Raw genomic sequence first — 23391 nt, 5'->3', positions numbered from 1 at the left:
TCTATCGGGACCTCGCTTTAAGGTGATTTAATAGTCGACGTCTAGTCGGTAAGGGGGCAGGTTATTAGCCTTATCGGGTATAAAGAGGTCGCCGAACTCTTATAGTATACTCACGGGGATATAGTCCTAAGGGTCTACTAGCTCCTTTTTACGGAGGGCCTTATCGATATCCCGTATACTAATAGCACGGATTAAGGCGTTAAACTCGTCTCTTTCTTTTCCCTTTAACCCCTTTCTTATCCGTTATATCGTGGCCATAAACACCGATCCCGAGACTAGCCTAGCCTCGCGGATAGCTTATATATCCGCTGGTTCTTCCTCGCCTATTAGTCTTAGGTTAATATCAGCGACTCTATAGTATAACCTACGATTCTTCGCGTAATATATAATATCGTTATATTCTAGCCACGGCTTCCTTAGGAATATATCCTAATCTAGTCCTTCTACTATATAAGCGAAGACTCGTTATATATAGCCGCTAATCTCTAGCTTAAACGCGGCGATCCCGGCGCTAGTGGCCGGCTTAGATATATCCGAGAACCCTTTTAATAGTCGTTTCCTCTTATCGACTAACGGTAACTAGAGTCTTTAGGTAAAGCGTTTATTTATAGTAGCATAGCAGTTATAACCCGTATCTATAAGAGTATATATATATCTTCTATTTACTCGCGTTAATATTAGGGCTAAGTCGCTGCTAGCTAAGTGCTTAAACGCCTCCTACTCCTACTATAGGGCGGCCGTTAGCTCTAATACCCGTTTTTATATTAAAGCTATTCTTTTTCCGACTCCTTATTATCTACGCTATCTAAGCTTATAGCGATATCGCTATCCCCGGCCTAAACCTTCGCTACGCGGGCGCCCTTAGCTTTTAAGCCCTTATTCCGAGACTTATAGTTTATACGGATATATCCCTTCTTCCTGTACCCCTAGTACTCCCGGTTATCGCGAGGTCGGTTTATAGTCGTATCGGACCGGACCTAATTAATCCCTTTTATCGCGACGTCCTTATTAGCGTTAGTCTCTTAGCTCCGGGTTCGGTTCGGTATATAGGTATTCTGGCTAGTTAGGCGTAGGCCTTCTAGCTTCTAGGCGATGCTTTAGACCTTAGTAACCTAGCTTAGATAATTATAGGGTAACTTCGTAGTAACTAAGGCGCTATATAGCTTCTGGCTTAAGGCTCCCTTAAGGAAGGTGATCTTCGCCGAGTCTACCTACTCGCTATTACCTACTTAAGCGATCTATTTCTCGAATTTTAGTAGGAACTATATAAAGGTTTACTCCTCGCGTTATTTAAGGGAGCGTAGCGCGAAGGCTACGCGAGGCTATTCGTTTTAGTCCTTATATATACGGTCTAGGTAGGTAAGGAACGACTCTAAGTCGCGGGTACCTCCCGGCCCCCTAGCGGCGTAGAAGGCTAACACTACTTACTAAGCACTCCCCTCTAGGTATAAGTTAATATAATACTATATTTCGGCTCGGTTATTAAATAAGTATTCGTCTAGTAGTAGCTTATCACGTATCTATTACGACTAGGTAGCATACTCCGTTCGCCTCCTACTAAACTTTACGGGGTATAGCAGAGGCTTAGTATATAGCGGGCATGGTTCCTAATATAGTTCCTATAGGACTTTAATTTAGGGAGGGGGAGTAGAGGTCGCGGGGGTAGGAGGGCCCGCCACCGACTCCGTGGGTATATTTATAGGGGCTCCCTCTAAGGGAGGCGCGAGGTTAAGGGTGGGTTACTATAGGGCCTAGGCGTTCGCGAGACCGTTTATAAGTTATTAGAGTAGCTCTTATTATTAAGCTATCTATTCTTATAAGGGGCTAAGCGTCGTATTAATAGCTTCGGTGATCCTTCTATCCGTCCACTTAGCCAGCTTAGCGGGGTTCGTGGGACCGCCGCCGCCTAACGGTGTGTTTGTATCTAAGTCTATACTAACGTAGCGCGTGGGGTTCGCTGAATTCTAGCTATATAAGCGGCTAGTTATAGGTTAATCGCACTAAGTAAGGCCGAATAATTATATTAGCTAGAATTAAGGAAAAGAAAGGAAAAGGTTTATAGAGGAGCGTAGGATTTACTAGGTTTTTACGAATCTGCGGTAAAGGCAGTACGAGGTCTAAGCGTTAGTCCTGCGCACTGATTAGCGGTTCCGGCCTTATACCGGAACTATATATTCGAGGGGTTAACCCGTGACACAGAGTGTATTATAAGTCTCTTTTAGTAACCCTTTAGTTATTATATCAGATATATTATATTTAGTGTTGATATACACTACCTTTATATTATTTTCCTGTAGTTATTGTCTATAGAAGTGAAACTGTCTATCGATATGCTTTACTCTTTTATAAAATTCCGGGTTTTCAGCGACCTTTTTAGCACTCTCGCTATCTATAATAATAGTGGGAATCCTTGGTTTATTATTACTGAATTTTATATTAAGGTTATCTATTAGTTTAGTATATAGATTATGTATATAGATTCCTTCTTTTATAGCCTCGGATAGAGCTATATATTCGGCTTCTGTTATTAATAAAGCAACGACTTTCTGCTTCGATGAGGTCTAGGTAATAGGATTATTTATTCCTACGCAGTATATATATCCTGAGGTAGACGTTCTATCTTTAAGAATGTGTAAAAAGCTGGTATCTGAGTAGCCGTGTATATATAGGTTATCTCTTTTATAGTTATATAGAAGACCTATATTAGGGTATGCGTTTATATAGGCCTAGACTCTATTTAATGCTATAAAGTATTCCTTTAAGGGATTACTTATATATCGGGCATACTTATTAACAGCGTAGATTATATCGGGCCTAGAGTGAAGAGCTTAATATAGTAAAGCTCCTACTTCTTATTGATATTTCTTTATATCTTCTTTTGACGCCTGTTTAGGGTTTGGTATTAGGACCTCTTTATGAATATATAGGGTATCTACCTTTTTAAGAGCTCGTTTATTATACCTTTCTAGTATTTTATTCGTATATGGCAGTTAGCTTATAGAGAGTGTCTTTTTAGTTGTATTTATATTTATTTTATTGCCTAGAAAGGTATATACTTTACCTAAGTGTTTTAGTGAAATATCTTTAGATATCTCTTTATAAAAGTAATCTATTAAGGTATCTAAAGGACTTACAATCACGATATTATCTACGTGGCAGAGGAATATAGCTCGGTCTCCTTTATTATAATATATAAAGAGTCCTTTATTAAACTCGGAGACTATATAGCCTAGTTTAGTAAAGATTTTAACTAAGAAGTTATACTAGAGTCTAGGGCTCTGTTTTAGGCCGTATAAAGCTTTATTTAGCTTATAGATAGTTATACTATTTCCTTCTTGGTTTTTAAAACCCGTTAGTTAAATAGTGTATATTAGAGTATCTATATCAGTATATACGAAGGCGTTCGTTACGTCGAACTATCTGAATTTCTAGCCTAAGGAAACGCCTAATAGGAAGGCAAGTATATATATTTCGGGTCTATAGGTTATAGAAAAGGTCTCTAGGTAATCGATTCCGAGTACTTAATTAAAGTGCCTTTATAGTATAGTGGTGGTATACCTGGTATACGGTCGAGGTGACCGGGTCGGTTCGAATCCGGCTAGAGGCGCACGTAAAAGAGGAACCCCTTTTCCTTTTTTACGGTACTCGGATCCTATTCTGGGGGGCCCTTATCTGCCTTAGCATATATAATAAGGGTTAAACAGGGGGCCCGTTAGACCCACCTTCCGCCCGGCTTTGCTAGTCGTTAATAGGTGCTACGGGGGAGTTAGTCGCCCCACCGTGGAAAATAAGAAGACGGTATCGCGCTGTCCCTAAGCGCGTAGGTAAAATACGCGGCGTCTCTTCTATAATACGGAAGCAGCCTCTTACGCTGTTACGTAAGCGTTCTGCGTAGGCACGTAGCCTACGTTAGCTCCACCTATAGCTATCTAAAGAGTAAGGGAAGCTTAGGAGCTTTAAACCCTAGGAAGCGTATATATAAGTCGCCCGTAGTAGGCCCGTAGGGTTAGCCCTAGGGCATATAGAAGGCGTATTAAACTAACCGAGATAATCACGCGTGCGTCGTTAATTAAGCACGTAGTCGGCTTTAAAGCCGCTACGGGTAAAACGCCACCGGCTTCCTAGAATAGAAGCCACGAGTTTCGGATATATATTAAGTTAGTAACGGGGCACCCGCGGTACCCGTATAAGGTAGTAATCCTAGAGGAGGAGGATATAGGGGTTTTTATCTAAGTCTTATACTAGTTCCCTAAGTCTTATACTACGGTTTTCCCCCCTATAGGCATCTAAGAAGGACCGTATAGTCAGAATTCTAACTCCTAGCTACTTAATACGGTAGGATAAGGATAGCGGAGTAAGAGACAATAAATAAATAAATAATTAATTAAAGCCTTATATAACCCATCTTGCTTTATATTTTATTAGTTCTCCTTTATTATTTGGTTTTATTTTATAGACCTATCGTCCGCCGAGGACGTTGTATTTTTCCGTTATTTTGTTAAGGGGCGTATCTTTTATAGTTATTAAATCCCAGGTCTTTCCTTTTTCTAGTTCTGTAATTTTTTGCTACTATAGCATCTATCTATTATGATTTATCTAAGCTTTATATGGCCTTTTTATAGGTAGCTTGTTCTAATAGAGAGTCTATAGTTAAGAGGTAGTCAGGCTCTATTTAAAACTATAGGTTTCCGAGAGTAGTATCTTCTATTAAATATAATAAGCGCTTATTATTTTTATTATTAACTAATATATAGTCTTTAAAAGCTAACTTCGGTTTTAAAGGTATTTTAACTTATATACTAGAATAGCCGGTATATTCAGGTCTATTACGAGTATTTATATCTGGGTTATCGTAACCTGTTACTGCTCGTAGACTCCTTAGTCTATTATGTGGGTTATTTTCTTCTTTAGTTTAGATAGATTCAAACGGTCGTTTTAAGACCTGCTATTGTTGTATAGTTTTTTCTAGAAGCTAATAAGGCTCTAGGTTAGAAACCTGTTCTTCTTAGAGAGAGATATTACTGGTATTTAGGTCTGAAGAAGAGTGTATAAACTGATTTTTAAGTATACACGTCTCTGAACCAACCGATCCTTCTTAAGACTGGGTTATATATCTTATAGTTATAATTGTTGAAGCCGATGAGGGCACCACGAATAGCTCTGCTATCTAGTTTCTTTTAATTCGGGTCGTTGTTTTTATAGTAGGCTATAGAGCCCTAGACCCGAATATGGTTTATATTCGGTTTCTTCTTTTCAACCATGTTAAAAGGGGTCTTAAAACCTATAGCTGAATTCGGGGTTCTGTTATATATATACACTACTGAATATACAGCATCTCCCTAAAGGTATCTAGGTAGTCCTGAGTGGAAAAGCAGGCTACGAACCTTTTCTATTATAGTTCTGATAGCTTATTCCATCGAGTCTTAAGTCATATAAGTATATAGTGGTTTTATATTATGTTTTACGCCTTAAAAGAGGCACTTAAAGGAGGCGTTTATAAACTCCTTTCCGCCGTCCGTATCTATTCCTTTTATTTTTATATCGTAGTTATTATTTTCTACTAGTATTTTCTATTCTTTTATAGCTAGGACGACGGTTACTTCTGATTTATTAGGCAGTAGTTTTGCCTAGAGGAATCGGGTAGACCGGTCTATAATTAGTAGAATCCAGCGCTTCTTATTATAAGTTATTAGTTCTATTAGGCCGTAAAGGTCTATATATACCTTTTCGAGGTAGGAGAAGTCTTTGTATTTATTGACTGAATCTTTATTAGCTAGTATAATAGCCTTACTACGGCGGCAGGCATTATAGCTATTTATATCTATGATTTCTTATTCTAATACTTTGAAGTCCTTGAAGAGGGAGGTATTATTATATAGGTTTTTTAGGGCTATAGGATTTATATGGCCTATTCTGTTATACCATAGTTATATAGTCTCTTTTATTTTTGCGGTTCTTTTCTTGTTATTTTGGTCTCTTTGTTTCTAGAGATCTAGATTTTCCTGATTTCTTTGTTTCCTTATTCTTTATTCTAAGCTTTATAGGATTTCCTTTATTATATTTATTTCTTTATTCCTACCTTTTAGGATTCCTGGCCTAGCCGCAGCCTAGTAGAGTCCTCTAAAGAGTCTAGCTCTTATATATATATAAAGGGACTCTTTTACTATTTCGTTTTTAAAAAGAATAAGCTGTTTATTACCTAATAAACCTCTGACTTTGCTATCGAGGTTTAAGAGACTTATTATATTAGTTCCTAGTTTAGGAATATAAAGGTATTCTTTTAGAAATAGTGTTTTTCTAGTATCTTTAAACTTTATAATATAGTTTCCTATGCCTATTATCTTTATTATATTTGCTTTTCCCTAACTAGCGAGCCTAGTAGTAGTTTTATATATAAAGAAGAGAGATTTATTTATTATTATATAGGAGGTAGCTCCGCTATCTATATAAAAATTTAAGTCTAAACTAAACTTATTCTCTGTCTAAATCCTAAAAATCCTTTTAACTATCCTACCTATATTTAGGTTAGTATTTAGAGTATTCTAGGGATTTTAGGTTATTATATTTACTTCTTTAACGTCCATTATATCCTCGGCTTCCGGGTTCGGGAGGACGTCTTCGAACATAATCAATTCATCTTCTTCTTCTTCTTCTTCGGGCTTTTCTGGTTGCTTTTTAAGGATTATATTCATAGAATCCTTATTGTTTACGAGTGTCTAAAGTAATTAGTTCTTTAAGAGAGCCATAATAGCGTCCTCCCTTTTCTTATACTAGGGATTTAGGGACCTGGATCTGCCCCTAGAGGAAGAGGAGGACTTAGTGCTCTTAGAGACCCGGTTCTGCTTTTTCCGGTATTTTCCTTTATAACCCAGCCCTTAGGAGCCATATCTGGGTAAAGGAAATAGCAGTTAGAGGAGACGTGGCCGGGTTTCTTATAGTTCTTATAGAATAGCCCCTTAGTCTTTTTCTAGGGTTTTTTAGACCCTTTAACGAGGAGAGTGTTATTTACTAGGGAACGCTCTATTTTCCGGGAGGCGTTTATTAATTTAGTAACGATTTTATCTAGCATATAACTCTGGATATTATAACGGAGGGACTAAGTGATCTGGTTAGTGATAGAGTCGTATCTCTTATCGAGGGCGTTAAGAATCCACGTATAAATCACCTTATTAGGAAAGGAAATCTCCCTTCCTTCTAGAGCTATGAGATTTTCTTAAACCTTATATAGGAAGGATTCGAGGGTTTTATAATCTAAGGGGGAATCCTTAAAAAAGGTTCCTAGGGTATTAAAATCAGCTTAGAAGCCTTTCCTTTCGTATAGGCTTTTTAGCTTTTCCTAGACTTTATAGGCTATATCTAGCCCTTAAACCTGGGTAAGAGGTCCTTTAGAAAAGGTGGAGAGTATTTTACTAGCGGCCTTAAAAGAGTCTTCCTTCTATTTCTAAGAGTGATTTAGTAGAGGTTTGGTTATATCGTTTAGGAATTTCCTTTTATAGGTAAAATAAGCGTGTATAGATATCCTCTAGTAAGGAAAATTGGTATTACCTTATAGTTTCTTAACCTTAGGGATAAAATCCTTGCTGGTTATCTTCTTAGCTTTAAAACGGTGGTTTTTTTGCTAGTATTAAAAGGGGGATAGTGGAATTACCCGATTTCTGGTTCTGATTACCCGGGGGGTTGGATATAGGGGTGAAAAGTGGGTCTAAAGCGGGGAAAAGTGGGACCACGTAGTAGTATAGTTCACGGATATTAAAAAAGTGGAGCCGTTTTTTATATATTATAAAGGAGAGATTGGCTTTTTATAGAGACTAGGGTTTATAAGCCACGTAATATTATAGCCTTAATAGGGGTGTAGTGGGGCGGTATAGCTGGTATGCAGGGGGTATGGATGCTAAGACTTGACTATTCGGAACGGGGTCCCGTTATGATATTTTTCTGTTTTTTCTTATTAGAAAAAAGGAAAAGGAAGAAGGGGAAAAGGGGTTAGCCTGGAGAGGGCTTTGGAGGTGGCCTGAAGAGGGCTTTGGAGGTAGCCTGAAGAGGGCTTTGGAGGTGGAACTGGTTGCCGGCGGCCTGGAGAGGATCTTAGAGGTGGGTTTTAGGGTAGAGATTGCCTGAAAAGGACTTTAAAGGTGGAAGAAAGAGGGGATCTAGAAATTCCTTTGCTTTCCCGGGCTTATAACCTTTATAACGGTCACGAAGAGATAGAACGGAAGAGGAAACTTTAGAGGAGAAGAGGTAGTTTTAATTATAGAAGACTATAAAGGCTATAGAAGTAAGATATAGAGAGAGAGAAAGGAAAGGAGGAGGGAGGCGGGTAGCCTAGTATATATAACCCTTTCCTACGGTTTATTTAAGCTACTGATTTAGTATCTAGACCCTCGAAGTATAGGTGAGGGTCCGTGGGTTTCTCCGAAGGTCCTAAAGGTCCCTGGGTTACTCCGAAGGTCCTAAAGGTCCGTGGGTCTTCCTGAAGGTCTATGGGTCTACCTAAAGGTCCGTGGGCATACCTAAAGGTCCGTGGGCCTACCTGGAGGTCCGTGGGCCTACCTAAAGGTCCGTGGGTCTACCTGGGGTCCCGGGGGACTCGGGAGGACCCTGGAGGACTCAGGAAGTCCCTGACTTACGGGAGGTTTCGTGTATTGTACTATACCGTATATAGATATATTTATTTTCTGGGTATAGTACTAACAGGGACTCCGTTAGTTCCTAAGATATCTAGGCGTATCCTTCCTACTTTACTAAAGCTTCTCTTACTATACCTTTACCCACCTTCCTATTCTTAGCGTATAGGATTTCCTTTACTATCCATTTATCTTCTTCTAGACCGTCACGAATTAGGCTAGGTTAGGGGTTATATAAAACTTAACTAGGGAGCGGGTCCTGGCTTACGCGTTATAGGAGGTCTATAGAAAACCTCGAGTATACGTTTAAAGATACGTTTAGTTTTACTATATACGGGTTAATAATCTTAGTTACTCTATACTTCTAGTATAGCTAGCTTAATTTACGCGACGGTTATAGGGTAGAGTAGTTTATAAATAAGAGCTATATAAGGTCGCCTTCTCGGAACCGTTTAGCAGGGATATAACGCTTATTCACTAACTCTTCTTATTATAGTTATATAGCTATTATCGCGGCTTAGGCCAACTCTATAGCTTTTTAGAGGCGACGGAGTAGGTTATAGACTACGAACTCCCGAATATCGCTACTTAGTTTTTCGTGAATCTAGATTGGGTTAATATAGTATCCGTGTTCTAGGAAGAACGGGCTTATCTTTATAGTTAAGCTTTCCCGGTTATTTAACGCTAGTTAGGCTACGGGTAGTAACTTATCCTAATCGTCTTAGGCGTAGTAAACGAAGGCTTAGAGGTACGCCTATACCTTTTAATTCGCCTGCTCGGTAGTATTATTGGTCTAGGGGTAATAAGCCGTGCTTAATTATTATTCGATTCTAGCTAATTTATAAAAGTATCGCTAAAAGCGACTTATTTAGTAAGAACCTTTATCGCTTATAATTAAATAAGGTATACCGTAAAACCAAAAATAATAGTATAAGAACCGTTCGGTATAAGCTTCTGCTTTTATAGAGTCTATCGCTTCGAGGGTAATAGCCTTTATAAGCCGATTAGTTATAACCTATAGGTACCTATACTTCTCCCCTCCCGCGGGTAGTAGATCCGTTATAAAGTCTATTAATAGGTCGCTCCTTATTCGTTTAGAAATCGGGAGTAGTTATAAAAGCCCTTATTTAGCGTTCCTCTATATATAGCTTTAGTTATAGATATCGTAGTTATATATAAACCTACGCACGTCTTTATTTATTCCCGGCTAAAAGAAGCGTCTCGCTATAAAAGCGATTATATTATCTCGCCCTAGGTAGCCTCTAATCGTGGAGTTATATAGGGATTAAATTACTCGCGTATATAATATGCTCCCTTCTTAAGCTCCCGGTACCTATAAGCGGTCTCGGAATATTAGTAATCCTTATAAGGTAATCCCGTATTCGGTAATCTAGGCTCGGAGACCTAATAAAGGAGGAAACTATTAATCGCCCTTAGATACGGCTTACGTGGCTTAGCGATACTAGTTATCCTGCTTTACTATAATATCCTATAATCGTTATAGCTTATAGTCGGCTTCGAATACCCGTAGGTTCTTATAAAGGAGGCGGATTTTTAGGGGGATTAAGGTCTCTAGGATTAACTATATATATTATACCTATTCCTATTCGTCGGAGAAGTCCCTTAGTTCGTCTTATTCTCTTCGCGAGAGAGTATTAGAAGTATAGTTATCGGCACCCTTATAGTATTCTAGTATAAAGTTAAACTAAGCTAGCTCGCCGGCCTATCAGCTTTATCTTTTATTAAATATCTTCTTTATTATAAAGTACTTTAAGGCCTTATAGTCGGATAGGATTATAAAGCGACTATAACTTAGGAGCTCGGCCTTTTAGTACGTTACGTAACTTATAATCGCTAATATCTCTTTATTATAAATAGGGTAGTTATACTTAGCGCCTATAAATCGCCGCGAATAGTAGGTAAGTATATAATAATATCCCTATTCGTCTTCTTAAACTAATATACCTCCTAGTACGAATCCCGAGTAATCGGTTTCCACGAAGGTCTTTTTTTTTTTTTTTTTTTATTCATTACGCGCATACAGCCCTAGAGCTATGGCGCGGCGGACTATAGCGCTAGGCGCTATAGTCCTAAAAGACAGCTAAGTACAGTACTATATAGCAGTAAAATCAGTAAATAACAAACCAAATCCTCCGTATTAATCTGCCTAATAACCTGTTCTTTATACAAAAGTCAGGAAAACTAAACCAGGAAAATCAGACCGCAGAATCCGTAGTAATTTGCCCCTTAAACCACTCTGCCATAGCTATCTTAGTAGCTAAAAGGAAGGCTTATAAGCTCTATAACCCTTTTTTAGTACTAAATAACAGCGGTAGAGTTAGCGGTAGGCCTGCTAGAGCTTCCCGCAGGGCGTCTCTTTCTGCCCTATAGATAGGGCAGTATAAAATCAGGTACGCTATATCCTATACCGGGGAGCCCGGGCAGGAATAGCGGTCTATAGAGCAGTTTTAGGCCCGTTTTTAGTAAGGTCTTAGGTAGCCGAATCCAGTTTTTAACTGGATATAGGCTGATTAAAGCCACTATAGGCCCTATAAATACAGGGGCTTTCGAGAGAAGCGGAGGTTATCCTGAACTAGGCGCCTATATAGGCGGCCTAGCCGGACTGTTTTACCCCTTTTTTCGGCGTCTTCCTTAGCAGCCTAAAGGGATTTCTAGTTAGCTATCGTAGCTACGTTTACCCGGCGTTTTAGGTGACTAAGGGTAACTAGCTTAATAGATTTAGTGGCTTTCCCCGGGTCTAGAGCCCGTTTAGCTACCTTATCTACTAGTTCGTTACCCTCTATCCCTATATAAGCCGGGACCTACTAGATAAAGACCGAGGTGCCTTGTTATTTAAGGCGGGAGATATGGTTTTTAGTAGTTATAGCCCACTACGAGGGGCCCTAAAGCTTCTGAATAACCGCCTAGGAATTACTAAAAATATAGCACTCTAGGAGCCTAAAGGACTATTATAAGGCAGTCTCTAGGGCCTGAACTATAGCGTATAATTTAGCGTTAGCGACTTCGGCAGAGGGGCCTAGGTTAATTCCTAGGGCTTTATAGGGCCTATTAGCGGGTAACCACTATATAATAGCGGCTACCGCCTATTTAGGCGTTATAGGGCCCGGGGGGCCTATAGGGTGGCCTTAGGAGCCGTCGGTATAGAAAATAGATGCCTAGCTGCCTAGGGACTGGATTTCCGTTAAGGCTTCGAGGTAGGCTGTTTTAGGTTCGGTAGGGTCTTTTATAGAGGGCTACGGCGCTATAAGGCCGGGAAAATAGGGGGGTAGGTCCGCTAAAGGCGCTAAGGCCTAGGGGGCCTCCTACTTAGTAGCCGGGGCCTTTATATCCTAGGAACACCCTACTAGGGCCGGTAGTTCTCCCCCTAGCTTATAAAGCTATATGGAGGGCTAGAGGGTCTAGAAGAGGGCGAGGTCGTTATCGTCGTTGCTTAATTCGTCACGGACACTATCTAGAAGCTCCTTTTTTACCGGGTGGTTCGGTAGGAAATTTAAGATCCTGAAGGCATAGAGCCTATTAGATCTATTTAACCGAACCCGGGCCGGTGGAATAGCGGCTTTTAGTTCTAGAGGGCGGAGGGGGGAGCCCCTAAAGGCACCTAGGGCCCTAACTAGAGCGCCGTATTACAGGCATTCTAGTCGGTCTACTAGGTGGGTTTTTGAGGACCCGGGGTCCTACTAGAGCTATGAGCCGAAGTCAGCTATAGTGGATATATAGGCTATATATAGGTGCCGTAGGGCCCTAAAAGACAGGCCCTTCTAGGAGCTAGCGAGCCTCTATAGTCGATTTAAGGCGCTAGTAGCTGAGTTTAACCGTTTTTCGACGTGGGGTTTAAAGGATAACTTAGGGTCGAACCAGACCCTAAGCCACCTAATAGCCCCCTTAGTAGGCCTAATTTCATGCCCTGCTATAGTAGCTGAGTCGTTAACTATAGAGCGTTTATTATGGAAATGGATAAGCTCTGTTTTTTGCGGGTCGAAGAGGACCTAGTTATTTTTAGCGGCGCTAAAAAGGGCGTTGGCTGCTCACTCTAGGGCCCTATAGTTCCTACTAGATGATTTAGAAGCTACGGATAGCTGAAAATCATCTATATAGGAGAGCTATAGGCCCTAGAACCCTTTATCCACTATAACCCCCCTAATATATATTAGGAAGAGTATAGAGGATACGGGGGAGCCCTATAGGACTCTTATATTTAGGGGGGTGGGCTGCTAGACCTGCCCCTCGAATGCTAGCTGGATACGCTTATTTTCTGTAAAGGAGGCGACCTAGTTAACTAAGTTCGGGGGTAGTTAAAGCTGCTATAGGGTACGGAGGAGCTATGGCCTGGCGACGTGATCGAAGACGCCTTTAATATCCAAAAACAGGGTCGACACGACTAAGTTTTTCTGATTTTTCCGTTATTTTTAGATATAATTTAGTAATAGAAGGGCTATATCGATAGCTAAGCGTTGTTTTCTACCCCCTATTTAACTAGGGTACAGAAGATCGTTACGTGAGTTTACAAGGAAGGCGAGTCTAGTAGCTATAACCTTTTCTAGTACTTTACCTAAGTAGTTTAGAAGGGCTATAATCCTATAAGACTTAGGATATGAATAGTCCTTTTTCCCTGGCTTAGGCAGCATAACGCTAAGGGCCTCTTTTTAGCAGGTAGGGTGATAACCCACTAAAAAAAGAGCTGAATAGGCCTATAGGAAGACCTCCGGTATCGTATTATAGGCTTATTAGATGGGTTTTAAGCCTATACGATCCGGGCCGGGTGCCTTACCTATAGCGGCTCTAAAGATAGCACGCTATAGTTTAATAGCCTATAGGCTAGGCCACTCCCAGGGCCTTCTAGAGTCCTTACTACCTAAACTAATTAGGTTCTAGGGCGCTTTAAAGGGGCGGGAGGGGCCTAGGTCCCCTAAAGGACCTATATAAACATAGGCTTTAGGGGCGTCGGTGGCGGTGGACTTAGTAGCCTCGGGGGTAGGAAACAGGGTCCTTAGGAGTATATTAAACTTATCCTCGAAGGTATAGGCCTTCGGGCCTTCTGGTCCCTAAATAGGGGGTATTTTAGCGTTAAGGGTGCTTTTTATATAGCTATACGCCTTAAAAATCTCGTTGCCTTCGGCCTAGGCTAGGAAGGCCTCCTAGTGGTCGGTTTTTGCTGTTTTTATAGCGCGATAGTAGGCGTTTCGGGCTACTTTCCAGGCGGCTTTAAGGGGGGCAAGCCGGGGGGCCGGGGCACCCTTTTTTACCTCTTTCTTAAAGACCCTAAAGGCCCTACTACTCTCTTTTCGTAGGGTCTTTAGCTCTTTAGTCCACCACGGTTTCGAACGCTCTATTACTTTAAGCCTAGGCGTGAAAGACTCCATGGCTGTAGTAATAGAGCTTGAGAGGTGGCGACCTATAGAGTCCTAATCTATAGCGTTAATCGCCTGCTATAGCTAAAGGGTTAGTTGGGGTTCTAGGTCCTTTAGAGACCTAGAGAACAGGTCCTAGTCCGCTAATTTATAATTATAGGCGGGTAGAATAGCCTTATTTATAGGGCCTTTAGGACCTAAAACAGCTGCCAAGATAAGGATAGCGCGGTGGTCGGAGGTGGTGTTATCGATATACCTCTAGCTATTAAAGTGGAGGCGGTGGAAGCCGGGCGTATAGAAAGCTAGGTCTATAACTGACTCCCGGCGTAGATTATCCCTAATTAGGGTCCCTCTATACAGGTTAACCTCTTTAGGGTCTACTAAACAGGTAGCTCCGAGGCTATCTAGCCAGTCTACTAAAGGCTGGGCCTTAGTAGTATCCTGATTCGACGCAGCCCCGTTCCACTGCCAGTGGTTCCTGTTAAAGTCCCCTATAATAAGGGCGGGCCCAGGGATCGAGAGGCCCTGTAGGACCCTTTCTTCCGTCCAGGGGCGGGCTATAGAGCCTGAAAAGGGGGGGAGGTCGAGGGGGGGCCAGGGGGCCCCGGGGGGGTCGTCAGCGGTCTAGGGGGGCCCCTAGTATTCTTCGAGGGGTCAAGCTCTTCTTAATTATAGACGTGTAGGATATAGAAGGTCTATAGAAAGTAGACCTCTATAATCTGAGCGTCCAGGTCGTCCAGGAGGTCGTTTCGAAGGGAAAAGTCGATATTACTAGCCTTTCTAACATAGGCTAGCACCCTAGGTCTAAGGGGGAAGACCTAGGAGGTGTAGGAGGTAGGGGGGGCAGTATAGAAGGCCGAGTGGTTTTTAATTACCTAGCCTTCCGGTTTCTAAAAGCAGTAGGGTTCCTGAATTAGGACTATATTAGCCGAAGCCTCTAAAGCCTGTTCCAGGATCGATTCATAGGCCGGTTATTGTTTATTAGCGTTGTGTTGAATAAATAGCAGCCCGTTTTTCGGGCTTTTCGAGCTAGAAAACCCACTATTCATAGGAACAGTTAGGCTTTAATAGCTCGAATAACCTCGCAGTTCGGGCTATCCGGGGGGTGGTCGCCGTTACAGTTATAGCAGTGGTATTTAGTATGGACGCAGATACCGTATTCTTTATAGCGGTTATAATAGTGTTCGGTATAGTGCTCGTGGTTACCGGCGTAGATAAAGCAGGTCGTTTCGGCCTTATAGGTGCCCCTAGTATAGCCGAATTTCTAGCACTTAGAGCACTGAGTTTTCGGGGTTATAGGCCTATATTTATAGGCCTTAAGGCGTTGGCCAGCGATCTATAGGCTAAACTTTAGGCAGTGCTTCTACTCTGCTTCGGTAGGCACTGCTAGGATAATAGTGCCGCTATTAAATAGGGGGTTAGGGCGGCCTAGCCACCGAGGCTGGCCTACGACCTTAATAGGGTTAAAGGTCGTAATTTCGGTGGCTATACCAGCTAGGCCTCGGCCTAGGCCGGAACGGAGGCCCTGATCCTAGGAGGCGTTAGAAGGGTCCTGTTCTTCGAAAGGGTGGTCCGGGACCTGTTTAACGACTAGTTTAAACTAGTTACTAGTAGGCTAAGGGGCCTAAAGAGGCAGGTCTTTTAGCTCTTTAAACCACTGATTTTGTGATTCTAGGAGCTATTCGGCAGTGTATTTCGGGCCTGGGGTTAGGATAAGGTTCCCCTTAGTCGAGGAGCTAACTACTACGATAGCGGGGGTTTTTAGGACCTTAGTAATCCTATTTCGAAGCTTAAGAGGGTCGATTTCCCCGAGGGATTGTCCTTTAGTAGGCTAGAGCACTACTCTTTAGACCTTTTTCGGGTTTTTTAGAGCAGTAGGGGGGGAGGGGCAGGCCCTATAAAGCCCGTAGGCCCTGTAGAGCCCGTAGGCCCTATAGAGCCCGTAGGACCTGTAGGGCCTATGGCTCCCGAGGGGGCTTAAGCTCCTTTAGCGGCAGCCTGGCTATAAAGGGGCTGCTGCTGCTACTACTACTATTATTCTATAAGTTTACGAATAGCCTAAGCTAGTTCGTTAACCTTCTATTTAAGTGTAGAGGTAATAGGTGCTATAGGGGTTATAGGACCCGTAGGGGTTCCTTTAATAGTGGATTTAAGCCCTGTAAGAAGGGCCTTAATCGGGGGGGCGGCGTCGAGGCTATAGGCCTGCTAAACTAGTTAAAGAGCCTGCTAGAGAAGTCCTTTAACCTAGGCCTTACTAGCCGAACTAGTCGACTTCTGGGGTAAAGGGGGGAATTCTTTAGTTAGTCTTTAGGTCTTTTTAGCCTAGGCAGAGCTAATTAGACCCTGTTTTTTAGTAGGTTTAGCAGGGGGAGCCCCTAGAAGGGGTCCTAAAGGGGGCCCCTAGAGGGGGACCCAGGGAGGCTTTCGACCTCCGAATCGTCGGCTATATACCGGTTTATACGGGTCCTAGAGGGGGCTCTAGGCGTAGGGCTTATAGAGGCACTATAGTCCTGTTTAAAGGCTTATATAGGTGTTTTATAGCGGGCTATTTTATTAGAATCGTCGTTAGAATCGGCGTCTTCTATAGTTATATCCCCTTCCCTGTCCCTAGCCGTTTTAAGAAAAGTGGGGCTAGGTGGGGCCGGGTTCGGAGGGGTCGGATTTAGGGGCTCGGGGCTACCGCGGCGGTTAGGGCTGCCGCGGCGGCTAAGGCGGCCGGGTTAGTCTTATTACGTTAGAATTAGGCGTTACGTTAACTTAGTTGTTTGTGTATGCTGCTGCGGCTATGCGCGTGGCTTGGTGGGTGGCTTGGAGTGAGGCTGGGTGGTCTGTGCGGGCTGTTTAGAGGGCCCGGGCTCTGATTGGCTTATAGGCGCACGGGCCACCTTAGAATCTTGGGGCGGCTTTGCGTGCGCACCACGCTGCGTTTTCGCACCCATTTTACGGCACAACAACGGCTTGCGTATGGCGAAGCTGTGCGTGCGCGCAACGGGCTCGAAAAGAGCAATTAAACGATACTAATATCGGGCGTTTTGGGGCGTTTGCGCGGAAAAGGTGGGTCTAGCTCGTGGAGGTGGAAGAGTGTGTTAATTAAGTTATCTATAAAGGACGCGTGGGTGAATACCTTAATAAAGTCGCCTCTGCCTAATTCTAAGGCATACGTTTATATAGCTAATAGGTATCGGATTAAATAGTCGGCTACTTTATAATACTAACGGCTCGGGTTTATATTAAATCTATAGAGTCAGGATACTATAAAGGCGATATCGGGGCGTGAAATTACTACGGCGTATAGAACGAATCCTATCTTATATTAATAGCTTTTAACGGTAATAGACTTCCCTGCGTACGGCAATAGCTCTACCGGCTTTATAGGACTTATAGGCTTATAGTTATATACTGTTAATAATAGATATCCTACCTTCACGATATAATCGCGTTATAATAGCTATATTTTCCTCGAGGGACGGTCCCGAATAACCTTAATCCTAAGGAACCACTATAATAGCTACCCGCCTTATAGGGCGTAATACTCTTAGAGGCTCGTAATAGCTTATTCTATCTCTTCCTTAAAGTCTTCCTTAAACCGATCACGATATCGTCTATATAGAAGAATAAAATTAACCCACGGTGTATAAAGTAGCAGGGTTCTTATAGCACTATCTTAAACCCGTCTCTTTTTAGTACTTCTATAATATACTTTTGCTATAGTAATAGAGACTCCCGTAGCCCGTATAACGCCTTTTTAGTAATAATAGTTAACCCGGCACCGCGGTCCTGGGCGGGAACCGTATATATATATCGTATAGTAGAGGGGCGTGTATAAACGCGTTAACGATATCGTATTATATTAAGGATAGATTAAAGCGGGCGGCGATCGCGATTAACGATCTAAAGGAGCGACCGGCAAGAGTGGCCCTATATATATCCTCTAAGGAGTCTTAATACTATTAATCTCCACGGACCACTAGTCTAACCTTACACTTTTATAGAAAGCCGTGCTTATTAAATTTATAGGCTATCACCTATATATAACTAAGCACCTAATACCCCTTCGCTTTATCCTTTAGCACCGTGATCTATAAGCCTATCTCTTTATAACTATTTAGGTGATCCCTTTAGGCTTATCGGAATAAGATCTTATATAGGTGGCCTTTTAGGTCTCGTTGATTTCTTAGAGGGGCCGGTAGTTATTTACGGTGTATCGGTAGTTATTTATGGTGTATCTTACGGGGTCTCTTAAGTGCCTTTTTGATTTTTAACTTCGTTAGCGGCTTACTATTTACATTACGAACTAATAGGGTATTAAACGCGGAGATCCAGACGCGATTACTATTATAGCTTCGAAATTTAGCTCCCCCCTGCTTTATAGGCATATCGCCCGTGAAAGCAGCCGCCGTAAGCCTTGCCTAAGGAGGGGTTTCTGGTAGAGTTAGAAGGTGACTATCTAGGTGTTAGTGATTAATCGCGGCTATAGAAAAGTCTTTTTCTTGCTCCGGCCTCGTAGGCTCTATAAGCTCCTCCTACCGTTCTGGCCTCTCGGGCGCTATAAACGGTTCTACCCCTAAGCCTCGAGGCCGGTAGGCGCAGCCCTTAGAAGAGGTTTATTAACCTCGCTCCCCGACTAGAGAATAGGCTCGAAGTGTGCTATTATATATATCTTGGCCGCCTTATCTTACGGCTCGCCTTATTTATTTGTATATATATCTAGTAAGCGGATCTAATTAATAATATCTATTAGCTCTTCTTCCGTTAATTAACGCAAGTCGTCCTTTAGAGCTTTAAGACTACTATTGATATTAAAATACTCTTATTTATTAAAGAGAATGTTATATATATAAATAATCCCGTTCCTTCTAAGGCTAGGAACCCAGATACGGTAAATATTAGTTAAACCGTATCCTATAAGGTAGCCGATATAGGCCCGCGGCGCTAGCCGATTTTGGAGCTTTCTAGACCTTATTAGTGCCGCTCTGGTTATAGGAAAAGCCTTATAACCAAAGGCTTAAAGGTGGCCTAGCTACGGCTTACGTTAATAGAGGACCTTAAACGGGGTCTTCTAGCTAAGGCGCTATTTTAGTGTTCTGTTGTATATATAAGCGGTAGATCGAACGACCTTAACCTATAAGAAGTCAGGTAATCGGGAGTGGATTTGTATAGCTCGTGCCTTTAGCATAATAACTGCCCTAGATCTTTCGGCACCACCGTTCTAAGCGGGGGTCTCTGCTAAAAAGGACTCTAATTAGATACTAAAACCCTTAGCTAAGCCCTATATTTCGAGCGATTATATTAGTTCGTTATTATACTTAAAGACCCGTACCTGGCGGTTAAATTAGCTTTAAACTTAACGGATATATTAGCTTATAACCGCATAGATATCGGAGGCTATTTTTAATGTTATAACGTAGCAGGCAACGAATCCGCTATATCGGTCCGTGAAGAATATAATCCATATATAACCCTCGGCGGTTAGTTAGAACTCCGTGAAATCGATCGCCTACCTCTCGCCGGCGAAGCTTAGAGCTATTCGGGTCCGCCGGCTAATCTAACGCTGGATTTTGGATTAGGCGTAGGCGTTATAATCCACTATTCCTGGCCCCTTTAGTTTAACGCCCTATAACTGCTTTTCTAGTTGCTTTATTATATTAGGGCCGGCGTGCCCTAAACGGAGATACTATAGGTTACCGTCGGCTTAGCTGGCTATTCTCTTAATCGGTTTTCGAAGAGGCTGCTTACTAGTCCGTAAATAGACTAGTAAGATAGAATACTCTTAACCTAGAAGAACAGCAGCTAGGGCGTTAATAACTGGAAAGAGCTTTATAACGGTTCAATCGTAGTGGATACTTAGCTTATAAAGGATTAATCGATCGCGGTGGCTATATAATCGTTCGGCGGCTCCTGATCCTATTAATAGCCGTTCTAACGTATCTTCTTATTAAAGACTAGGTTATAGATAAAGTCTTCGTAGTGGGCTACGTCTTTTAACGGGAACTTAGTCGGGCCGGCCGTTCCTTCTATTATAATAATAACGTCTCTATATTCTTAAATCAGCACTATTATAGTGCCGGCGATTATAACGTTACTAGGGCGGGCCGGTCTATAATCCGTAAATCTGCTTCTATTATAGAAAACGTGGGAGGTAGTGCCTGAGTCTAATATTACGGACTGCCGTAAAGGATATACGGCGGCCAAGAGGGCGGCCGCCGGGGCTTCTAGCCGGCATGGCTCTATGCCGCTGCCGCCGCTGCTACCGACTTCGTTATTATTATCGGTGGCTTTAGTCCTCTTATCCGTACATAGTCACGCCTCCTCGAAGACTTTATTATTATTATTATTATTATCGCCGCCGCCGCCGCCACCGACTTTATTATTATTATCAGTGGCTTTAATATTACCACCGACTTCGTTATTATTATTAGTGATAGCGGTCCTCTTCCTTTTATTTCGGGACCTAATCTTCTCCACGGCGCCTTATAGGTCCCGGTCTATCCTAAGGGACTTCTCCACGAGCCTCCTAATAGAGTCGTTAGCCTAAAAGCCCTCCGGCGCTAACTCTAGGAATAGGATCTAGCAGCCCTGTAGATTATGGCCGTGCCGGAAGTACGCGGGGCACTTATCCTTATTAAAAAGGGATTATCTACGCTTAGAGCTTATACGGTTAGTTAACTTACCTTTAGGGTAGGCGGTACGGCCCCGCTAGGCTCCGCTCCGGTTAGCCCTCCCGGCCCGTTATAGCCCGTTATTATCGTCACCTTTACCTAGGTTTAGAGCCGGGAAGGCTATAGTTCCATAGCTTCGAGTAGGCAGTGCGTTAAGTTATTCCGCCCCTTTCTTCCTTTCCGTGATAAGGGTTATCGCCGTTACTGTTTTAAGGTCTAGCACTACTTCCTTAATATCCACCTAGTTACCTAGGGCAGGTTATATAGCGTTAAAGAAATCGTTAATCTATATCTCTTAGGGGTTATTATATACACCGATATTATAATAGTTCTAAAGCAGGTCCTGCTAATCGTCTAGCTAGGCGGCCACCTTCCTTAGGTTTATAGGCGGCTTATTCTTATAAAGGTCGTAGTTCTTTTAGGAGTCTTTTATACGGATTACGATATAGGGTGCGGCGTCGGCTTATACTACTATAAAGATCTTTTCCGGGGTTATACCCTTTATTAAGGCCTTTTATCTCTTCGCTACGATAAACTCTTCTACCCACTTAAGTATACCGTTAATACCTTTCTAATAGGTCTTATAGTCCTTACGATCCTCTTTATATCGGCGGTAGTCTTCGGTGCAGGCGGCCTTGCCTATAGCCATTAGCTCGGGGATATTAGTAGGGTGCCCGTTGACGTTAGCGATGGAGGCGTAGGAGGCAAATTCGGGATAGGTGGCTCGCTACGGCCTAGGGACTGGATTGTTAGGGCGTAGGAAGTCCTAGACTCTATTGCTACGGGCCCTGAGTTTATAGAGGCGTTGCCATAGCTCCTAGTCTTCGTGGCGTATATAAATAGTCGTATTAGAGGTTATCGTTATAGCCATAGCAGCTCGGCGTATATAGCTTTAATAGGTTATTAAGTAAAATAAGACTCTAAATTATTATAAACAGCGTATGACTTGATTACGTAAAATAAGCGATTGATCTGTTGATTTAATTGACTCTGTGGAAATCTCTGATCGTAGTACTAAAATCCTGCCCTTAATCCTGCGGCAGGTCTAATCCACTTTCGGGCCCGGAATAACCCCTTCCGAGCCTGCTTTAGGCCAGCCTGTGCGACACGACGTCTATAACTAAAGCTATATATAGAGAAACGCTAAATAAGAGCTCTTAAAACCACTCCCGATTCCTAAACGAATAAGGAGCGACCTATTAATAGACTTTATAACGGATTTACTACCTGCTAAAGAGAAGAAGTGTAGGTATTTATAGGTTATAACCGATCGGCTTATAAAGGTTATTCCCCTTAAAGCGATAGACTCTATAAAAGCGGAAGCTTACGCTAAACGGTTCCTATACTATTACTTTCGGTTTTACGGTATACCTTATTTAATTATAAACGATAAAGGTTCTAACTAGATAAGTCGTATTTAGCGATACTTTTATAAATTAGCTAGAATCGAATAATAATTAAGCACGGCTTATTACCCCTAGACTAATAATACTACCGAGTAGGCGAGCTAAAAGGTATAGGCGTACCTCTAAGCCTTCGTTTACTACGCCTAAGACGATTAGGATAAGTTACTACCCGTAGCCTAACTAGTATTAAATAACCGGGAGAGCTCGACTATAAAGATAAGCCCGTTCTTCCTAGAACACGGATACTATATTAACCCAATCTAGATTTATAAAGAACTAAGCAGCGACGCTTAAGAGTTCGTAGTCTATAACCTACTCCGCCGCCTCTAAGAAGCTATAAAGTTCGCCTAAGCCGCGATAATAGCTATATAACTATAATAAAAAGAGTTAATAAATAAGTATCGTATCCCCACTAAACGGTTCCGAGAAGGTGACCTTATATAGCTCTCGCTTATAAACTACTTTACCCCGCGACTATCGCGTAAATTAAGCTAGCTATACTAGAAGCATAGAGTAACTAAGGTTATTAATCCGTATATAATAAAACTAAATATACCTTTAAATATATACCTAAGGTTCCACGTAGACCTCCTATAATACGCGAGCAAGGACCCGCTTCCTAGTTAAGTTCTATATAACCCCAAACCTAGCCCGATTTATAACGGTCTAGAAGAAAACGAATAGACGGTAAAGGAAATCCTATATACTAGGAATAGAAAGGTAGGCATAGCTATAATAAGAGAAGCGTTAGTAAAGTAAAAAGGATACACCTAAATATCCTAAGAACTAATAGAGTCTCTATAAGAATTAAGCGTCTTAGATCGCTATAAAGAGAAATATAGCCCGATTAGAACTAGTAATAGACCCCGCGAGCGCTATAAAAAGAAGAAGGGTTATAGGAAAGGTAGTAAGGATTAAATAAAGGTTAGAATAATAGTAAAGCCGTCCACGTTAATTAAGTTAGGGCGGATAAGCCCCGCCCCTAGCTACCGGGTTTAGGTATTAAGATCGATATTATCACGACTATCCTCGTAACCGTTAACGCTTTTAGGGATAACGGGAGACGGCGCTAACGGCGCGACCTCGGCCTGCCTATCCTTCTCCTTTCCTTTAAAGGACTTAACGTCCTCTACCTTAATAGTCATAATCCCCACGACGTTCTTAACCACCTATATAAACTAGTTAAACCGGTATAGGCCTTCTACCCCCGTAAAGGTAATTATTATACTGGGAATAGGCGTAATAATAGTAGGAGGCGCCGCGATAGGTATAGGTCTACCTACTATAATATAAGAGTCCCCGCGGGGGGGGGGGGGGGGGGGGGGGTGGAATT

The 23391-nt window shown here is 42.1% G+C and overlaps 1 non-coding gene across 1 annotated transcript; it reads left to right on the top strand.

Moving 5' to 3' along the window:
• The first annotated feature begins 3532 nt into the window (after window positions 1-3532).
• Window positions 3533-3607, top strand: ACRALDRAFT_t249. Its single transcript has one exon. It is a non-coding gene; the product is annotated as a tRNA-OTHER (tRNA).
• The last annotated feature ends 19784 nt before the right edge of the window (window positions 3608-23391 follow it).

This window comes from Sodiomyces alcalophilus (assembly GCF_042370955.1).
Source record: "Sodiomyces alcalophilus JCM 7366 unplaced genomic scaffold ACRALscaffold_7, whole genome shotgun sequence".
Taxonomy (NCBI): Eukaryota; Fungi; Ascomycota; class Sordariomycetes; order Glomerellales; family Plectosphaerellaceae; genus Sodiomyces; species Sodiomyces alcalophilus.
This window is presented reverse-complemented; position numbering and strand designations above follow the sequence as displayed.